The 22,408-nt window shown below is 45.8% G+C and overlaps 1 pseudogene; it reads right to left on the bottom strand.

Annotated features, from left to right (window-relative positions):
* Positions 1-2,300: 2,300 nt before the first annotated feature.
* The window catches only part of LOC119406718 (mitogen-activated protein kinase 14-like), a 76,177-nt pseudogene continuing 56,069 nt past the window's right edge, over positions 2,301-22,408 (bottom strand).

Here is a 22,408-nt window from a genome sequence, read left to right as displayed (position 1 = left end):
ACAGAAAACACGAAGGCGACCTGCGAATAAGCCTCCTGGACGCCATCCATTTTATCGCTATGGCTTGGGATCGAGTAACGCCGACTACCATAGCAAACTGCTTGCGAAATGCGGCTTCTTCAGGAGTTCCGAAGAGGTGCCCTCAGAGCAGGAAGAGCAATTGAGGGTTGGGAACTGCTTGATGCTGGGTGTACAGCTGAAGACTTCTGCACGGCGGATGACAACCTCGCCACTTGTGGTGCGCGCACGTGGGAGGATATTGTTGAGGAGGCCACATGCGAGGTTGCCGATTCCAGCGATGATGGCGACAACATAGACGAGGGCGATGGTGAAGGACCACCACCGGCGGCTGAAACGCTGCACGCGCTCGACGTCCTGAGGCGTGCTATGGCCGCTGATGAAATCAGCGACGACACGTGCACGCGTTTTTACGGATTTCAAAGAAGTCTGCTGAGTGACTTCGCGAAAAAAAAGAAGCAGAAAGACATTAGAGATTTTTTCTGCAAGAAATAAATGTTTTTTTTATGTGTTCCTAAAAATGAGTTGCCTCTGACTGTTAATATAGCTAGTTTTACATGTGTTTCGGTGATACGAATTTCGGCTAATACGAATATTTTTCGTGACCCCGCGGGATTCGTATCATCGAGATTCTACTGTACTGGTATTAGCACAGACAAGAAATCCCTCACTTCGCAGCGGGGTAACCGGCATCATACATTTAATTTGTGCTCCGTACCAGCCTTGTAAAACCCGAACATTCACTGAACGCTACATGAAAAGAACGTGGCGAGATCTCTGTCGTGAGGTCACAACTTCCATAAGACAGCGGAGTGTATCGTATACGATGAGCCATATGAAAGCCGAATAGCAAAAAAAAAAAAAGAGGTCTGTCACTTCGGTGGAACAACTACCTCAGGAAGACAAATTTTTACGTGGTCAAGAACAATGTCCGACCAGTCGCGCAATGATATGCAACATTGTTAATTCTCTTCTACGCAAGACACAAAAACTACGTTGTTACGCTTGTCTAGTGTTTCTTCAACTGCCAGTTTTGCTGCTTAGCTTTGCGAACGACAGCAAGAATTTGCAAAAAACGGTACATCTGTAGATGAAGTTACAAAAAAAAAAACGCAAATCACCTCCGATGCTGATCAAAGGCTCGAGCCCGGGATCACTTCGTGCCTTACCGGCAGAAGAAACTCCCCAACCATCTTCATCTTATCGCCGCCGAAATCCACTCAAGTATCACGACTCTTAAAAGAAAAAGAAGCGTGCCGGCATGTCAACATCAGCATCTTTTTTATATGTAGCAGCACCTCCCTGTAAACAGCTCTAACTTCGTTCACACCGGTGGGCAATAAATGAGCGAGTAATAAGCGGTCACTTAAAAGTTGAGAAACAAGATAGGCAACTGTTCACGAGCAACAAACAGATGCCGTCCGCGCCACGAAATCGAGACTGCGTGCTCACGCACAACTGCATGTACGAGCGGTAGTCATGGAAAAAGAAACTAAAAGATTACAGTCCACGAAAAGAATTCATTGTATCTGCTAAGAGTGGCGGCACTTGCTTGCCCTGCTAGAACAGGTCGAAATATTTACGTGGTTTTCCAACAGACAGTGCAGAAAATATATGATATCGACCACTTGCGACACGTTCGCGTCGTCGTATTATTAACATCATTGACCCTGAACGGATCAAACCGTTTCAGGACGTCTCACAGATTCATTTCCTACGTAGACCGCATCACTTGATATGAAATTCAGTGCGCCGGAACGAAATAAACCGGCTGCAACTGCTGCCGCACGTATATCTTCCATACAAACGCGGAGCTTCGCACACGCCAGTGGGTTGCCAGACCAAGGACGACGACGCCCACTAGGCAACATGGCGGCGCCCACGAAAAAAAGGTCTATACATCACATCGTTCACTGGGTGTATGACATGTCAGTGGAGTCGCGGAATACTAAACCAGTTAGCACTCATGCCTTGTCCTCCCTTCCTTTCTTTCCTCTTACTCAGTTTGAATTGCACTAAACATTCAGAACGTCAAGCTTGTGAGAGTAGCTTTTGGATGAAGTTCCAGATGATTGGTGCCAAAGTGAGCAATGGCTCTGGGGTGGAGGACACTAAAGATATTTGGCAGCTGAAGTTTGCACGAATGAACTCTGGGACGTTTAAGACCAGCGAAGCGCGGTCGTCTCGGATGGCAAGGATCAATAAGGAGTCGTCATATGCTGGGGAACGTTTGGTGCAAAGGCGTGGCCTGCACAATTCATCGTCTTCAATGTAGCTCATTCTCAGCAACCTGTTGTGACCAAGTACACAAGCATTGTTTGACACAAAGCATTCGCGCCGATGGCTGACCGAAAACCCGAGTTTGAAGACGGGCCATGTGGTACGGTCGACTTAAAAACATAGTTTGGCAAGGTTCAAGAGATAAAACGCAATGTTTGCCAAACATGAACCATCGTCCCACCTGCTAGGGCCACTCGGTTGCTCATATGAGGAGCCTTCAATACCCGCGTAATCTGTAGCGGCGAGAATAGGGGGATCTTGTTGATGCAACACACCGACATACACACCAGTGTGAGCGACACCAATGTGCAAGCTGGAAGAGGCACGCTCGCGTCATCAGGCATGATGGAGAGTGCGACTTGGAAGTCTCAGGGTGAACGAAACCCAGCGGCCTCCACCACTTGCTCAGAACAGGAGATGTGGGCAATCAGCGTAAAGCAGCAATCGCGAGCTCATGCTGGTGGCGAACAGACACTGCTTTTCTTCACTACTACGTAACACTTTGCCGTATATTTCACGCTGCAGACATCTAGAACTTTCCATTTATGTCAATAAAAATAGCAAGTGAACGATTATTGAGAATTCTCTTGCAACCAAGAAATTAGCCAATACCTGCTGGGCCCACTGGCTGATAATCACAATGTGATTTTCCTACCCAAAATTTGAATCACTATGATGCGCAATAATATTTGGTTCACTTGTTTAGAGGAGGGTTACTGGCAGTGTCTTTTTAATTGTTGTTTGTTGCCTTCTTTAGGACTGGCAAGTATCGTAAAAGTATAGAAAGCTGGTCAAATTTGCATGAATACAACTTCCCAAAATGCTCGCAAGTATCCTTTAATAATACCTAACTGTGCCCTGCAGCTACCGATTTTTGTGGTAAGATATCTCAACACAACACTTTTTACTCACAGTGCATTATTAAGGCTTTTACTTCAACTCCACAGCTCACACCTGTCAGCTTTTGCGCACACAAAATGGTGAATAGCGACCACACACTCACAGCCGTTGCTACTTAGCTGAAACAACCTCGTGATTGGGCAGTAAGTTTGGTTAAGCGCCTTGTGCACAATCAATGCCCTTGGAGAAGAGAAAAAAAAATGCCGCACGCATCTATATGGAAGCAGAGCACTCACGTTTCCACTCGTGTACACTGAGGTCACGATCCTCAAAAGACTGATCACAGGGCTCGGCGGATGGCTCGTCAGATGGGTCTGCCAGGCTGGCTAAGTATGGGTGGGCCAGAGCCTCAGTGGCAGTGGGGCGCTTGTCCGCATCCAATTCCAGCATGCGCTCCAGCAGGTCAATGGCTGCACAACGACTCAATTACTCGACAGTACAACGAATAGTTTTGTTATCTGCGCATAAAGAGCTATACAAGAAAAAAAAAATTTTTCCTAATAAATCCCTTTGACAGCAGTTTTTCTACTGAACCTTCACAATTGCGACTAGACAAAGAGAGCTGCTTGCTCCAGACTACACTCGAAGTTGGCACGGCAGCTCGACAATGTCATGGCACATAGCAGCGCGACTGTGATACAAGGCCTGTGTTTTTGTCTGAGAGGACAATAATTGTTACACCAATGAGCTGGTCAATAGAAGACAGTTTGTACATAACGATGTAGTCAGCAAATAGGATACTAATATGCAGACCATGGCAATTTCTCTTAATCCTTCTGCAAGCATTCTGCAAGGGCCGAACACCACAATATGTTGGTTCTTTTTTTTTTGAACAGGCATACATTCAAAGTTAGCAGAAAATTTTCTAAAAAAGGCAGAAGTTCAGGAGAAGACAGAAGCTTGAAGACATGAAAAATTCTTGAACACGAGGTGTCACTGGAGCCCATGTTTTGGCAAGTGGACTTGTCTTCTTCAAGCCTTGAAGAAGACAAGTCGAAACGTTGGCTCCAGCGACACTCCGTGTTCAGAAATTTTTCATCTTCAGGTATTCTACAAGATGACCTGCTGTGTCACAGCGCGAGTCTCCCCATAAGATGCTATGCACATTAAAATTGCCTATGATAATGTGAGGCTCAGGAAGCCGGTTAACAATTCCTGTTAGGTGGCATATCAAATTGCAACCAACTTATTGAATAAAACTGCATGGACTGCAACCGCCTCGTAGGGCATTTGGAGAACAATATAATGGCAAGAAACCAACTCTTCCACTATTATTGCCCCATCTCCCGACGAAGCAAAAGGTTCCCCACGGACTTTCTTACAGACAGCATAACACTGAAGGAAATTCATTTGTTTTGAGTTTAAATGTGTCTCCTAGAAACAGAACACCTTCAGCTGGTAGTAGCATAATAGCTTGCTTGCATCGCCTAGATTGCGAATTAGAGTACATTATTTGAGTCCACATGTTAGCAAAAGGTAGAGGTGTTCTGTGTGTGAGAGTAGTTCAAACATTAAGTTCAAGGTCCTTGTCCTGATTTCCTGCTTTTCTTTTTTTTGTTGCGTTCTAGAGAACCACACTACTGTTTTAGCACCAAAGGCACTGAAGTAGTGTCCATTGCCTCCTGGGAGGCAGTGGACGCCCACGTGTGCAGCCTGGTAACTAGAGTTTCAGGCTTCACCTGGTGAGACGAGGCCTTGAGAACCGACATGCGTGGAGTCGCCAGGCTCTGGAATAGATTTAACTACTATTGCCATCATTGGGGCAGGCGCTGCAGCCGACGCCTTGCTCTGCACAGGCTGGCCAACTAACGGATTTTTGCACGCCGCGTTTGTCATGCCTTGAAATGCTCAACATCTCTTCCCTAAAAGAGATACTTTCCATACAGCACAAGACCGTGAGTATGCTGGGTGCTCAGTACCGCAGTTAACACAGTGAGCTGCAGCTTCACAGTTGTCTAAAATGTGGCCTTTGCAAGCACACATGGCACAAGCAGACCGTCCTTTACAAATGTGGGAGCTGTGGCCGTACCTCTGCCACCTAAAACATGGGTTGCCGAGCTGTTAGTTTTGTGTAACTTGTTTCTATGACCTCTGGCAGTTCACTTGACCCAAGTGTCAGTACTGCATATGTGCTTGGTTGGTGTTTCTGTGTTGTCCCTCCTTATTTTTATTCTTCGTACATTGACGACGTTTTGTCCGTTCCAGTCGTCAAGTTATTCAGACTCAATGAGGTTCAAGAGATCTTCATCTGAAACCACACCACGAATGGTATTCATGGATCGATGTGGAGTGATTGTGACAGGAATGTTGCCGAAGGACCTAGGTTTGGGAAAATTTTTATACTGTTTGCTGTCTCGCAGTTCAAGCAGCAGATTGTCACTGGCAATTTCAGATGCCTTCTATCCTGGTCCTAGCTAGTCAGTCAGGCTTTTCCCTACCAAAAAGGGGGATATCATTCTTCCTATCTCATCTGAATCTTCTCTGAGGATGACGTGGTATTTGGGGAACGGTTCATGAGTCTTTGCAAAGATATTGACTGCTGCTTCGATCCGTACCCTATTGAGGCTACGATCAGTTTTATAGAACAAAAAAAAGAATCAATATAGCACGTGAATTTTGCTTCGGCAGTGGACACCACCACTATTCCCTAATGTGGTGAACCAAGACTGGCCATCCATAAAAGGTAACCCTAGCCGCCAGGAAACATAGAAGTAAAAAGAAGATACGAGAAGACAGGAAGCTGGACAGGAGAACTGGAAAAGGAAACTGCAGATTTCCTCCGGGCAGGTCAATGCGGAAGTGCAGTCTATGTGAAGCTGGAGCCAAAGGGGCCTGCTGCCTCCGCTGGGGGGGGGTCTTCAGGTCCAATCATGTGGCATCGGCTCAACCCCCAAGATTCCCTTTTCCCCGGAGACGGTAAAGCCATGCACGGCTAGGCGTGGGTTGAAATCCCCCCTCCCTTTGCCTGGTTCTGTGGTGACGCCACTGACCAAACGTCTACAGAAGCAGATGCCCCTGCGGTAGTTGCCCTCAAAATAAAGTAACTTCCAGGTGATGGACGCCATTCATATTTCACAAAAAAAATTGATGCATACCAAGCAATCGAACAAAGGGCACATCTTGAGCTTGATATTTGATGTCAGTCCTCCTTCAACAGAAGTCCACATGATAGGAAGCCCACGATTTCAATTCAAGTATATGCCCTTTGGACTCAAGACCGCGGCAGCCGTGTTCACAAAGCTGATGAGGAGAGTTCTGCGTGGTCTTAATAACGTGGAGCATTATATTGATGACATTCTTGTGGCTACAAAGACCTGGAGGGAGCACCTGGAAACATTGGAAAAGCTCTTTCGAAGATTACAGGAGGCCAGACTGACAATTAAGCCAAACAAATGTGAATTTGGGTTTCAAGTGGTGACTTTCCTTGGGCACAAGTTGGGCCTGGGTCACATCACCACAAAAGAAGACATCCTCAAGAAAATCCAAGAAGCAAGGCCACCGAAGACCAAAAAAGAAGTACAGTCCTTCTTGGGTTGACAGGATTTTACAGTTCCACATTACGCTGAGATAGCTGACCCTATAGTGGAACTGCCGAAGAAAGGACGCCAGCAATACAGTTAAATGGACGAAAGCGCAAGAGGATGCATTTGAGACACTCAAGCGGTGCATGGCTGAACCTTACTCTGTTAGCACTAGTGATGCAGAACTATCGGTAAATTGACTATCGAGAGTATCGATAGTTTTTTTGAAACTATCGATAGTGTAAACAAACTATCGATAGTGCTACTATCGACAAACTATCGATAGTGCAATCGGTAACACCATCGTTAATATAACTATAGCGATATTACTGCCACACGTGTTTATTGCTTTGTTTTGACGTATTCCAGTTTCATCCACAAGGACTGTTAGCAACGTTTGACGTAGACTGCACCGTAATGTTTGAGAAGCTTCAAAATTGTTTGAGATCATTCCGTTAAGATTACGCGCCAGACGCGAATAGTCAAGTTTATTCGAGAGCTTACGCGAGCACCAGCGATAATGCTGGAAGGTGTAATGACTGGTGTATAAAAGACGACGCGTTCCACCGATGATTAGATTACTCAACGGCTGACGACTGCTCCCGCCGCTATCAGTGCGCAGCATGTATCGCTTATATTTTGAGTTTTGATTTTCTGGGCACAAGCTCGCCCAAATAAAGAGCTCCGTATTTCCCAGTCTTGCTGCAGCATTCTTCACCGTCACAACCACGTGACAATACTATCGATAGTCGTGTGAATAATGATACGGTTGCTGGCCGGCCATATTGTCAAGATATTTGCGATAGCCTACAACCAGCTTCGCTTAATTTATGAGCAATTTCTGGCAGAGAAATTCATTATTTCCGCAGTAAAAATGGGGGAATATATCCATCAATAAATTCGTATCCAAAAGCAAACAGTTACACTTTACAATAAACTTCTTGATATTTTTTATTTTGAAATCATAAAATGCGATATCAATTTCAAGCCGCGCAGTCCCACCACATGTAAAGGCTTCCTTTCCGCTACAGCTGAACAGTTTGACTTTATGATCATGTGTCAGCAAAGCACTCGGGTGAAGAACGCAATGATGTCAACTTTCTTGTCCTTCAGCCTGCTCCTCCGGCTCCACCATGTACCACGCGCGCGGGGAACCAAGTTTATTCTGCAGTGAGTCAGCGCTGTTGATATTATACTATCGATAGTACCATCGAATTTTTTACTATCGATAGCGCTATCGATAGTATTTTTCACCATCGATAGTTCGATAGTGACTCAGCTATCGATAGTATCGATAGTACCATCGATAGTTCTGCATCACTAGTTAGCACCCAACCTAGAACAAGAGTTTGTTTTGCACACTGATGCATCAGAAAAAGCGCTGGGGGCTGTTCTGCTGCAGGAAAAAGACAATATGCTACATCCAGTGTTCTACGCAAGCAAGCGCTTGATTGAGCTAGAAAGTAGTGATGCAGAACTATCGGTAAATTGACTATCGATAGTATCGATAGTTTTTTTGAAACTATCGATAGTGTAAACAAACTATCGATAGTGCAATCGGTAGTACCATCGTAATATTAGTAGCGATATTATTGCCAGGCGTGTTTATTGCTTTGTTTTGACTTATTCGGGTTTCATCCACAAAGACTGTCAGCAACGTTGGACGCAGACAGCGCCGTGATGTTTGAGAAGCTTCACAATTGTTTGAGATTGCACCGCCACGGTGGTCTAGTGGTTATGGCGCTCGACTGCTGACCCGAAGGTCGCGGGATCGAATCCCGGCCGTGGCGGCTGCATTTTCGATGGAGGCGAAAATGTTTGAGGCCCGTGTACTTAGATTTAGGTGCACGTTAAAGAATCCCAGGTGGTCGAAATTCCGGAGCCCTCCACTACGGCGTCTCTCATAATCATATCGTGGTTTTGGGGCGTTAAACCCCAGATAATATTAATAATAAATAATTGTTTGAGATCATTCCGCTAAGATTACGCGTCGAACGCGAATAGTCAAGTTTATTCGAGAGCTTACGCGAGCGCCAGCGATAACGCTGGAAGGTTTGATGACTGATGTATAAAGGACGACGCGTTCCACCGATGATCAGATTACTCAACGGCTGACGACGGCTCCTGCCGCTATCAGTGCGCAGCACGTATCGGTTGTATCTTGAGCTTTGATTTTCTGGGCACAAGTTCGCCTAAATAAAGAGCTCCGTATTTCCCAGTCTTGCTGCAGCATTCTTCACCGTCACAACCACGTGATGATACTATCGATAGTGGTGTGAATAATGATGCGGTCGCTGGCCGGCCATATTGCGAAGATATTTGCGATAGCCTTCTACCAATTTCGCTTGATTTATGAGCAATTTTGGCAGAGAAATTAATTATTCCGCAGTGAAAATGGTGGAATATATCCATCATAAATTCGTATCCAAAAGCAACCATTTACACCTTACAATTAACTTCTTGGCATTTTTTTTTATTTTGAAATCATAAAATGCAATATCAGTTAGAAGCCGCGCAGTCCCATCACATGTAAAGGCTTCCTTTCCGCTACAGCTGAACAGTTTGACTTTATAATCATGTGTCAGCAAAGCACTCTGGTGAAGAACACAAGAATGTCAACTTTCCTGCCATTCAGCCTGCTCCTCCGGCTCCACTTTGTACCGCGAGAGCGGGGAACCAAGTTTACTCTGCAGTGAGTCCGTGCTGTTGATTTTATACTATCGATAGTACCATGGAATTTTTTACTATCGATAGCGCTATCGATAGTATTTTTCACCATCGATAGTTCGATAGTGACTCAGCTATCGATAGCATCGATAGTACCATCGATAGTTCTGCATCACTACTAGAAAGGCATTACTCGATGGTTGAAAAGGAATGCCTAGCTCTGGTTTGTGCTGTGAAACGATTTCACATTTACCTTTATAGGAGGCATTTCAGAGAGCAAACCGATCATCAGCCACTCGAGTATTTAAGCAAAGCAAAGCTAACTAATGCGCGAGTGATGCAATGGAGTCTTGCATTACAAGAATATAGCTTTCATGTCGAGTACGTGAAAGGAAGAGAGAACGTGGGTGCTGATTTTTTTAGCAGGACCTCATAACGACAATGGGCGAAAGGTCTATCATTGTTGTTGTTGTAGTGATTGCTGTGATTGTAGTTGTAACTATGGGGTGCAATGATATTATATTATTATATGAACTTTGAACTGTCCAATGACACATGTGATGCGATGTTTGGTGAAATAGCTGTGATGTGTGGCGAGTGATCCGTGATAGTGGTGTGATGCGAGTGCACCAGTGAAGTGCATCAAGAGAATGTGTATATGACACACATTGACGACGGAAGGCCCTGGGACATCAGGAACATATTTTCATGCCGAAAAACTCTTCAAAAGGAGGCTGTATCATGAGTATGTCGACTTCTGGAAGAAGAGGAAGAAGAAATGAGAGAAAGACGGATATCAAACGAAGAAATATAGAATAAAGAAAGAAGAAGACCGTACATTAAAAGAGAATTGAAAAAAGAACGCAAAGAAGAGGGAGAAGAACGGGCACACGAGGCGACGTGGCCGGCGAGGAAGAGGAGAGCAGGCAGAGCGCGCTTGGAACGGGAAAAGGCGCGGACGAGCGGTGGCGGTGGCAAGGCGTTCACCTAAGGTCTGCCAGCAGAGCTCCTGGAAAAGTGCCCCAGCCTTCGCAGCTACGCACTGTGACCCGGGAGGCGTGACCAGGAGGGCGACCAGCTCGCACCAGCGAGACCCCTCTCCTGAGTACGCGCAGATGTTCTGCGGCTATGCTCCGTGGGTCGCGCACCAGACGATGAGTGGTACAGCACCAGATGCAGCGGTGACCGGCAACTACGGGTACCCGACGGTGCAGCAGACGGTCGTGCTCCGGTGAAGCAACACACTTTGCAGACACGACAAGTAGTCGTCTCAGCACCGGAGCCACCACGTCAAGGCCATCAACCAGTGATGAAACTGTAAATATTTTCTTAGTTTTGGGATAGTCTGGGACCTTTGCTTATATAGTCAGGGTTTGTTTTTCACTACTTCTTGTGTATATAGTTTAGTTGTTTCAGGCATAAAGAATTTTTCGTTATCCTCGGTGTTCCTGTGTTGTGTTTAGCCATCTAGAGACCATGACATGGACACATAATCAAGTAGTGTGCTCACCTTTCTCGTTGGCACCCTGGAACACCTCAGCAAAGCCTTTTTTCTTCATAACAGGCAGGCTCCGAATGTAGTTCCTGGCCTGGGAGTGTGCACAAATCACGGTTGCTGTTTGACACCACTCACTACAGCATGCGCATAAGACAGGGATCGTGAATGAAGCTTTAAATACCTGAATACACTTATTTACCACATATATTTTGAATTGTCAAGTTAAAAGCTAACATCTTAGAAAAAATAAAAACCTAAATCAATAGTGAAGCTGCCCATTTTCCACAGGAAAAGCCTTAGCAAATATATTGTTAAGTGGTTATGACGGTAAAGAAAGCGAATGCAGCCAGTAAAGATGAAGCATTTTATGGGGCGAACTTATGTCAAGTAAAAGACGTAACACTGAAAGTGCAGTGAAAGCAGCAAGCAAAAGCGTCGGTCGTCCACAATCTGATTGCTGGTGGAATGCATCATCTTTTATGCATGAATGATAGAAAATTCCAATGTCGTCAGTGCGGCTCACGTTAACTCCAGAATAGACTTGGCTTTTCGTGTCCCATATATGATCTTATCAAAATATTCTAAACACTCAAGAAGTTTTTTCAAACATTGCGGCAGGGCCTGCGCCAAGCGATGGTAACAGCTTTTGTAGGTGAAACCCAATCACATCTAAAATAAAGGAATAAGCGCACGTGGCAATATTGTCATGTGGTCGTGTCGTTGAACAAGGCAGCAGTCAGCAGCTTCAAAACGAAACTCTTTATTTGGGTGACCTTGTGCCCGGAAAATGAAAAGTCATCGTACTAGCAAGACACGCTGTACACTGATAGCGGAGAACAGAGCGTCGGCCATCAGTTAATCTGATCTGCGATAAGGCGTGCCGGCATTTATACATGCAGCATCGAAGGTTCTAGCGTTATCGCTGGCACTTGCGAAAGCTCTCGAATAAACTTGACTATTCGCGTCCTGCGCATAATCTTAACAGAACGATCTCAACCGATCGCGAAGCTTCCCGAGCATTGCAACACGGTCTGCGCCAAGTGTTGCTAACAGCTTTTGTGAGTGATACCCAAATGCATAAAAATAAAGCAAGAAATGCGCATGGCAATATTGTGAGCGGAGAAACTGGTGACATACATCAGCAGTGCTAAACACCCAGCCACAAGGCAATTGGAAGAAAATATGAGAAGCATGCAGGATACTTGTGGCATGTCTAATGTTCTGCAATGTCAGGTTAACATTCCAACTCTAGTGAACCTACACTAGGAGAACTGCTCGAAGAATCAGCAGGTGTTAAATAAGATAGTATCATTAGCCTTAGTAAGGTTTGGAGAGCACATACAGTAATCGGTGATATGCTCCTACATCCAGCTATGATGATGAAGTAGAACCATTCTATGAGTACGCTGAATTAGCAATGCAAAAGGTACAAAACACCAAGGTGATGGGAGGGAGACTTCCATGCGAAAGTAGAAAGAAAACAGAAAGCAGCAATTGGCAACTGTGGTACTGAGTGTGTGTATACTATGTATACTAGAGGAGATATGAAATTCTCAGAAAGAAATAGACTCTGCATCATCAACAGCTTCTTCTGACAAGCATAAAGATACAAAGTGGACATGAAGCAGCGCTTGTGGAGAAACAAAGAAAAAGAAATTGATTTTATATAGTCCAGAGACGCAGGCATAGTACAGGACACAAGAGTAGTGGGTAGAGCATGGAGCAAGAAACATTTAGGAGGTGTAACTCCGCTACTTCAGGCGACCAGATAATGTCCCGCTCCCGGAGAGCCCCACCATGCCAGCAGCTTCTGGTGGCAGACAATGAAGTTGGTGCCGTTTCGGTTGCCAAGGGAACCAGTCACACGTGTTGCTCCCGTTCTGCCGCAGACACACGGAGCGTGAACGCGGAGCATGTTCAGCTGCGTTCGTTTCTTGCTTCATCGCCGTGATCTCCTTGCGTAATGTCACAGAAACTGACGCCAACAAACAAAAAATGAAGAAGCTTGCACTCGGGTGTGCAAGACTTGATAACGGCGAAGCTGATCAATTCAAGTAGGAGGCCTTATAGACTAATGCTGGGTCACTTGGCTAATGCTAGGCTTTTGATGGCTCTTGGATCAACCAGCTTCACTGTTATCAAGTCTTGCGTGCCCGAGTGCAAGCTTCCTCATTTCTTTAAAAACTTGGCGCAGTTATACCTAGTCATTTTGATAGCTTCGACGCGGCTCCTTCGCAACTGTTGCTATGGCGCATGCGCAGCTTGACATGACTTCACATCTGCCGTCACAGTAGCTAGGCACGACGGATTCCGTTGAAGAGGCGGCTTGACGGCGGCTTCTCCGTTGCTACTGCTTCGGCACATGTTTTGCTTGGCAGGATGCCATACCTGGTGGCGCGGTAGCGAGGCGAGGCGACGCGAGGTGGTGTGCAGCTGTGGCGTCGGTGGTTGCTAGGCAACGATGCAGCGAGGTTTCTTGTAGGGAACAGCTGTTTTTATGCTGTGCTTAACAGCTTCGCTGTTAAAAAAGCAAAGAAAGAAAAATTATATGTCCGCTGACGGGAACGCCGAACGTCTGCTCACAAATGCTGCCAACGGGCACGCACGGGTGTGCTTGCCTAGCTTTACTCACCTAAACCTGCTTGCGCACCCGATAGTGTTTTTTGTTTTCCGTTTTCCTGCACCGTGGTTGCGGCTTCCCACCACACAGCGCCATTAGTTAAAGTGCCTCCGCCGGCGCATGCTATTTTTGTGACTTTATCTGGTTGCCCACGAACGCTCGTTCGAACGGGAGTATGACCTCCTAAATATTTCTTGCTCCGTAGGGTAAGGTAACACGTAACGATCACAGGTTAGTGATTCGGTTGATTGCCCTTGAAAATGAACACAAAGCACAAGAACAAACTAATGGCATAGTGGGAATGAACGTGACAGCAACTAGGCTGCCTTCTGAAGCAGCAACTGGAGTTGGATCAACAAGCAAAAAGCCCTCTCAAGTCACAAAATACCTAACGTACGAGGGGTATTCAAAAAGTAAGGGCCGTTTGTTCATATTTAAATATTTACACATCAGAATAGATTTATTTGTGCAGCGCCAACTGTTAATTCTTCGCGAAGGTAGTGAAGTTATTGTCCCGACCCAGTTGTTGTCTGCTTTTCGGGCAATGAAAATGACAATGCCTGCGAAAATCGCTTCTCCCACCTCATTTGAAGTGCGAGCTGTAATTCGATTTTCGCAGGCAAAAGGATCATCACCTTCTCAAGTTTGTGGGGAGTTGTGCCTAGTTCATGTACCTGAAGTGATGAGTGAAGTAAAGGTAAGGAAATGGTGTCGAGATTTGATAAATGGCCACAAAAAAGTGCACGACGACGAGCGAAGTAGCAGGCCCAGAATCAAGACTGATGAAACTGTTCAACAAGTGGACTGGCAATTGCGATTAGATCGACGACTGACAGTTAGTGGTCTGTCAGATGAATTTCCTCTTGTCGGCCGCACTACAATTTGCACGACTGTAAATGAAGAGCTCATATATCACAAAGTGTATGCAAGGTCGATACCAAAAATGCTTACCAACCAATACAAACAGCAAAGAAATCCCAGGCAGCAAACTTCTATGCAGAGGAACTAAAGAAATTGATGCAGTGGTACGAAAAGTGCTTAGAAGTTAACGGTGATTATGTAGAAAAGTGAAATAGGTTTGTACTGAACTAAACCCACCAGTAAAAACTATTAGTAACGAATATTTATTTTTTGATGACCAAACGACCCCCTTTATGAATAACCCTCGTAATTTAGAGAAAACAAAGACCAATTGCTGGGCCCTCTGTCCTTCTCGCCTTCCCACTACTCTCGTGCGCGCTCGAGCAGTGCTCTTACACTCGGCCACACTGCAACACTGCATGGCGAGCTGCCAAAATGTCAGGTGGAATTGGCTGTTCCTTGGAGGTCTTTGCAGATCTCAGTTCCACTGCGACTGGGTATGTTGGAGTGTCAATGTTTCTGGCGGACGGCACTGACTATTGCAGGAAAGTCACGTTTCTGAACACACTGCAGGAAATTCACAATGAATGCAGGACAACTGCATTGATGTGCTGTGGCCACAGACAGACCGCCTGAGCTGTAGTTGCGCGCGTATCAGCAGCTGTGAAGCTGATAGATCGAATCTTATTGATGCACTCCTACAGCAGGAGCTAGGTGAAATTCCACATGTTGCAGAGTCATCCATGGGTCCTATTTTAGGACCCAACACAGGAAACAGCTCTACATGCTTTGACGACAGTGGTCTCTAGTGAGTCTTGCAGGCATGCTTCTAGCACATGGATAGATTTCCAATTCAACTGGCAGTAATTGTTGCGTGGGTTCCGTTTAATGAGACGTTGCACAACAAGCAACGAATGTTTGCTCACTCAGCCTGCTCGACGTCAGTGCAGGTGACTTCGACGGGGTGACAGCGTGCATGTTCAGGTAGACTTCCTTTAGCTGGAGCATGTAAAGTCTGTGAGGAGCTGTTGCGCCCAGATGACTACGTGACTGTGAACTCTGAGCCCAATTATCCAACTGCAGTGGATGGTAAAAGGTGATCTTAGCCTCTGCAAGCGATGTTGTAGCATCATTTTTCAACGCAGAGCCAGAGATCCACAGTGAATTTCAAGCAGCTATGGCTGAAGCCATGGTACACATGTACAGTAGGACAGTTCGAGATGCCCTGTGTCGCTGGGCTACAGGTCACGAGGACAAGACACATACACAGCTCTGACTAACAACCATATTGCGACGCGCGTTTCTTTTTGTATCTTTATGTAGCCGGTCCGTTACACGTATAACCACTGCCTTGCGCAAACCACGTTCGGATGTCTTTGATGCTTCCAGGTTATTTTAGAATCTTCTGATAAGCTAGAGCATACAACGCGAGCAGTAGAGTTTATTCTGGAACTGACCCAGCTACAAACGATAACTCTGGAACCTTCAATGCCACAGGTATAAAATGCCGATGCGCTTTACTGCTGATCAGATTACTCGACGGCCGACGACTGTTCTTGCCACTAACAGTGTACAGCGTGAATTGCTTGAACCTCGACTTCTCAGCTTCCAGGCACAAGTTCGCCCAAATAAAGAGTTCCGTGTTTCCCAGCCTTGCTGCAGCCTTCTTCACCGTCCTAACCACGTGACAATATTTTATTGCGTTTGCATGTCTTGAGTCCATACCTTAATGCGTTTACACATCTTGAGTCCCCCTTCGCATTGCCATATCTGAATAACAGTCAATGAACTTTATTTATGAATTGTCCTGAGGAGCCGATTCCTTCAAGAGGGATGGTTGGCTGTGGGCCGCACCCACGTGGGGACAGGAAGGGTGAGCCCCTCCGCCAAACTGCGGGCCCTCTGGACAACCCGGATTTGGACCTCCTGGTCCAAGCTGGTGATAGCCGTCCTCCAGGCGTCGTCTGTGCTGAGAGGCTCGCCATCGCACAGCGCCGTGCATTGCCAGAGCATGTGGGGTAACGTGCATAGTCTCTCGTCGCAATGAGGGCAGTGCAGCTTTATGCTGTCAAAAAACTTGCTGTACACTAAAAGCGACGGGTAAATACCCATTTGCAGCATTCTCAAAGTGACTGACTGGGTCCTCGAGAGTTGCGGGTGCGGGAGCGGAAAGCTACACCTGGCCAATTAATAATGTTTGGAAATTTCACTAAAGGTGAGGAACGAATTAAGCTGCCGGATGCCATCTCCAAAATTAGAGGCCGATTGCCCGTCACGGTGGGACAGTTTGCATGCGCGGGCATGGGAAAGCTCATTGGCATTGGGGATAACAGGGTGGACATCCTTGCCCGTGTGGGCAGGAAACCAGGTGATGTTGCCGTTGATTTCTGTGCAATTTGGACTTTTGGTAAGAATATGGGTCGCCTGCTCACAAACTGACCCAGTCATGAACGCTCGTGCGGCAGCCCGAGAGTCAGTGAAAATGCGCGTGTGTATGGGAATCGCTACGGCCAGTGCTATAGCAGCCTGCTCTGCCCTGGCCGGCGTGGTAGCTCGAAGAGATGCTGCTGTGAGGATTTTACATCATACAATGCAACCAGCAGCTGTTTTGCGTCAACATTGCTCGTCTCCCCATCCTCACTCTCTAACCAGTTCCCCCAGCCTATATCAACCGGATGCAAGAAAATAAACACTGTGGTTATTCAGCCACGACGCGCGTGTTGTGTCGTTCACGTCAGTGGCGACGAAGATGAGATGACAATAAGTGTGTTGGGATTCGTGAGGTCGCGGCAGAGCGACAGAAAGGGACCTACGACGCAGATATTCGACGGAGACCTACGACACAGACGAACGCGGCTGAAGTAGAGATGAAACAAGCCGGCATTCTCCTTTGCACAATGGGTGCATGCGATAACATTGCCCCGCGTGCAAGGCCTGCCGTCGATTGCTTCTCAAGCAGAGAAGAAACGCCCCGCCTGTCTTTCATCGGCGAAGGAGAATGAAGGGAGCCGGAGGGGGGGGGGGGGCTGCAGTGGTCGAGCAGCGACTGCGAACTTTGATAATAAGGGCACAATTGCTAGCGCTGCCGCTGGCGCACGTGCTCTGTGGGCAGACATCCGCGAATGGCCCGCTTACTTCACGTGAGACGACAGACAGCATGAAAACTGCTTTGCTCCCTAGAGCGGCCGTATTCCCTTACACCAGCGTTTTGTACATCAGCGTTTTGTTGAGTTGCGTGAGATCGGATCCAAAAGAGTTGGCTGCTAGCCTTACTTCATATTACATTAAAATTTCTTGCTCTCGCATTCACTGCCTTGCCCTTGCGGCAAGACCATAGCGAAATGTTTATTTCTCTATGGCGAAACTGATTTTTTGGCGCCCATCACCAACGTCACGGAGAGAGTGCCAGGCGATGATGACGACAGGAGCTCGCTTAGGCGCACCACGTCGAGGATGACAGTGGCACATGAAGGCACAAAGACCGCTTGGGAGCAGTTTCGGCGCAAGAATGCGTTTTGGAACATAATGACGCAGCAGAAGAGGATTGGCGCAGCATGGTGCAAATGACATAGCACCTCCACCCCTGTTCAGAGAGCACCGAGTGAGGTGGAACCCAGAGTGCCAGCTATTATTGCAAACATAGCTGGTGAGCACACAAAACCACGAGCACATGAGCACCGCTTTCTTAATTCTTTTCAACGAAGGCTCCCTGAGTGCTGCTATAATCCCCTCTAGGATGTCGCAAATATGCATGACCCCCCAAAAATGCACACTGCCGAGGCCAGGACGTCAGCCTTTGTACACCCGTGTAAGTCAATAAAGGAGGTGCACCAAGTTGGTGTTGATGTCGTGAGGTGGGGCGTTTCATGTGCAGTTGTGCGACACGCACTTTAAAATTGATTTTAAATATGTTCCAAGCTATATCAGCCGTTGATGTTTTGTAGATGATGTGTATGTGTCGACACAAATTATCTTATTATTAAAAGTTACCTTGCTATCAAAACTTTGTGTCAGTGCTTCTTGAAGTGCACTGGCTGAATGACAAATTTAAGGAATTGTTGCTTTGGTGCTCGACAGCTCCTTATTCTGTGCTGGTATTCTTTAAGATTCGATGAAACTTTTTGCCACTGCGGAGTTTTCTAAACCAAAGACAATGGAAGAACTCTGTAGCTTTCTCAGCCTCTGTATATTCATTGATTCATCCGCAGTTTTGCCTCAATCTTAGCGCCTTTGACTGAGTTCCCCTGTAATAGCTGTGACTTTACAAGATGGTCATGTGTACGAGATGATGCATTCACCACACTCCACTGAATCAATCGAAAGGAAATAAATAGTTTTTATATGGTAAGTTCTATCATTACAATCTTTGTTTTAAAGAAGAAAATAAGTTTTCAAGTTCACCATTCATGGCCATCTTCACATTTACCGTAGTCATATGGCAGCTTCCTCATTGAAGTTCCCCATTGCCATAAATGGGGAATTCCAAAAATGATTTCCTTCCTTAAAACAAAAATTGTAATGACAAAACTTGCCATATAAGAAGAACTATTATTTCCTTTCGATTGAGGTATGAAGCTTATTTTTATTTCGAGCAACACGTAGTGTAAATTAAATTTCAATGTGGACCAAAATGACAATTTTCTCAAATATGAGATTTTTTCTCCTAAAATTTAGAAACATCAGTGGTTTGAAAATATGTTTAATGCAAAATATACCGTCTATACAGTAAGTATTCATTACTCACATATTCATACGTAGCGCGATATTATAAGGGGAAAAAATGGAAATGTAAAACATTGTATTGCATTTTCTGGAGGTGTATATCACTGAAAAATTACAGTAATATTACTAAGCTTGGAACATCTAACACAAATGCCTTTGCTTAATATCTAAGCCAAATTTGGTATTGAAACAAGAAACGATACTCTCAGAATAATTTTTCTGACAAAGAACGCTTGGATGACATTTTGTGAAATTCGGAAGGCTCCCACGTGACCAAAAATTTTGTTCTCTCTGAAATATTCTAGAAATTCGCTGTTTTCAGTGCACTTTTTTTTTCTAATACATTTGATATGGTCACCAAAATGGCTGGGTGTTTGGTGTGGAATCACCCCGCTGTCTTCTCACACCACCAGGAATGCTGCGACATTTTGACATTCTCCATCCGAAAGAAGTACACATGGACACAAGCGGTTTTGATCCTGGCGCTGAGTTAGCACAGCGCAAACCTGGATTTGTCAAGTACGTAGTCACCCATGGCAGTCGTGCGCTCACCGAAGCCAAGGCCAGCAATTCTGCTACCGAAAAATCTGTCCTCGGCAGCATATGGGCCACAAGAAAGTTTTAAACCTATTTTTCATGACCACCCATTTAGCACGGTTACGTAACACCACGCATCATTTTGGCTTTCTTCCTTGAAAGATCCATTCGAATGGCTTGCCCATTGGGCACTACAGCTCCAAGATTCATGTCAATTACCACGCTGTGCAAAAAGATGCGGAGACTCTGACGCAAGCACTAATGTGATGTGTGCCCAGCTACGATGCATCCTCGCCCTCTGTCAGCCTTCTGGAGCAAAGGTAGCAGCCCTGGGTCACTTCCCTTACGAATTTGTTACGTGGGCCTCCACCACGCCCAATCCCTAGAAAACTGCGCTGTTAAATACATCATTTCAGTTTTCGGGATGGCCTGCTGCGCCTTTCCAAAGAACACAAATGGTTATCCCCCAACATCTCTGTTCAGTGACGCGCCTCCTTTCACGCCGATCCACAGCGCACACATGCTGGAGTATTCAAGACTTACCAGCACTGGCCTTCGCCATCGCTGCATGGAGTGCGGCGTCCAGTGCTACCTCCATTGCTGTATTGCTTGCCAGTGCCAGAAGAATCCCCCTCCCTCTCTGCTCCAGCTTTACCTTGTCCTGCCCTTTGACTGCATTGGACCTTTCCATCACTTCTGCTGAAAACTGCAGGCTAATCGTTGCCATCGATCACCTCAAGCACTACACAGAAACCTCCCCATTGTCGTCAACGTAGGCCAAGTGCATGAGTTTTTATTTTACACCGCTTTGCTCATGCAGTGATGCTACCGAGGACTTCTGTATTTGGAGGCAATTCTGGAGCAGCAATATTTTCATTTTGGAGCACTTTGGAGCAGCAAAAATTTCCATCTTGTAGCACTTTGGAGCTGGTATTTTGCATCTGGGAGCATCTTCGTGCAGCTAACTTCACATCCTGGAGTACACTGGAGAATGAAGTTGCATTTACATTCAAGCACATGAATAATTATTATGGGGCTCTTATGAAAAACTAGAAGTATTTCGATTTATTTCAAATCCCATGGGGAAAATCATCTCAAAAGCACTCCATATTCACTCGATAATGCAAATATAAAGGCGTGATGCACTTGTGTGTTCTGGAATAACCACTTCAGCGTTTTTTGTTTTTTTTCGACACTAGCAAACAAACAGACTGGATCTCGAAAATTGCACTTTATGAAATAACATTCCTAATACATCTATGTGGTTATCAGCAGAAGTGGTAGACAAATGCTGCGACATACAACATTGACTCAATGCTAAAGAGTCACACTCTCGCTAATGCATTCCCCTAAGACAACTCAAAGACGAAAGCCAGGTCTTTTCTCCTTGCTGGCCGCAACATGATATTACTTAGCTAGGCTCAGAGAGCCAACCTCTTCCAACACTCCTTTCCCTCTCTTTGTGCTGTAGCAAGAACATTCTCGCAGTTTTCCAGACTATCGTTTGCACACGCGCCGGTTTGCCACAACGATGGAGATCAGCCTTAAATCGGGCTTCCGTGAAAGTGTCAGAAAGTGTGTTTTATGGGGAATTACATGATATAACAAACTTCGTTTTCCCTTTACAGCAAAGCTGCATATGGCTAGGACATGGACATTCCACTTGTACGCCGAAAACCCCTAGTGCCCTCTAAGGAGCAGCGCAAGATATAATGTGTATTGAAGGTTAACAGCACTGCAGTTAAAAACCTGGCCTTACATACCAAACTGGCCTCCACCATGTCATGTCTGTGCTGTGCGCTAACTGCTTCGCTGGTCATCCATCTTAGAGAGTGGTTCCTAATTTTTTTTTTTATTGCGATAGCAATTATACCGACACTCTCGACGGGTTTTTGGCGTTGCCGTTGCCGTCATTTTCAGTACAAAGTCGAAATTGATAACATCACCCCGTGCATGGTAACATTTCCCCGCGCATCATATGTTCTACCAGCAACTAACAGCTCGCGAGTGCTTAAGACGAACGCGGATGAAGCGGAGATGAAACGAGCTGGCCATCTTCGTCGCACGAAGGGCGCATGCGATAACATCACCCCTCATGCAAGGCATGCCGTCAATTGCTTTTGAAGCAGAGACGAAACACCCCCCCCCTCGCCTGTTGTGTGGGGTTCGGAACCCTGTAATGCCCACTGATCATATTTTATACATTAAATATAATGCCTCAAAAGAGGTAAAAAAGCCGTCAAAGCTTCATAGAAAAGCCGTTATTGGATATTTAACATGTTATAATTAAGTTACACTGAGTTACTCATTTAATCAAATTATGAGTAATCAAGTTATGTTCAAAATAAAATTTCGCCCTTTTTTTCTTAAAATGAACTCTACAAGAAGAGTATATATGGTGAGTGTTTTCTCACAATTTTTACAAGGCAGAACGCCTTTTGGGCATTACAGGGTTAAGGAGCATGAAGGGGCAGGAATGCATGAGAAGTGCGTGTGTGTGGGAGAAGGGGGGTGCGCAGTCGCTGGCGTGCACGCTATCTCGACAGGCATCAGGAGACTGGTCGTAAAGTTGCTGCGCTCTCAACACTTACTTCGTGTTTACAGAACCTAAAGCACGAAAACCACTTCAGTCCCTGGAACCACTTCAGTCCCTGGAGCAGCCGCATTCCCCTTAAACCAGCGGTTTGTTGAGTTACGCGAGATTCGCATACAAATGAGTTGGCTGCTAGCGTTACTTCGTATAGCAATACAATTTGTTGCTATTGCATTGCACTGCTTCGCTTT

The sequence above is a fragment of the Rhipicephalus sanguineus genome, chromosome 10, assembly GCF_013339695.2.
Source record: "Rhipicephalus sanguineus isolate Rsan-2018 chromosome 10, BIME_Rsan_1.4, whole genome shotgun sequence".
Taxonomy (NCBI): domain Eukaryota; kingdom Metazoa; phylum Arthropoda; class Arachnida; order Ixodida; family Ixodidae; genus Rhipicephalus; species Rhipicephalus sanguineus.
This window is presented reverse-complemented; position numbering and strand designations above follow the sequence as displayed.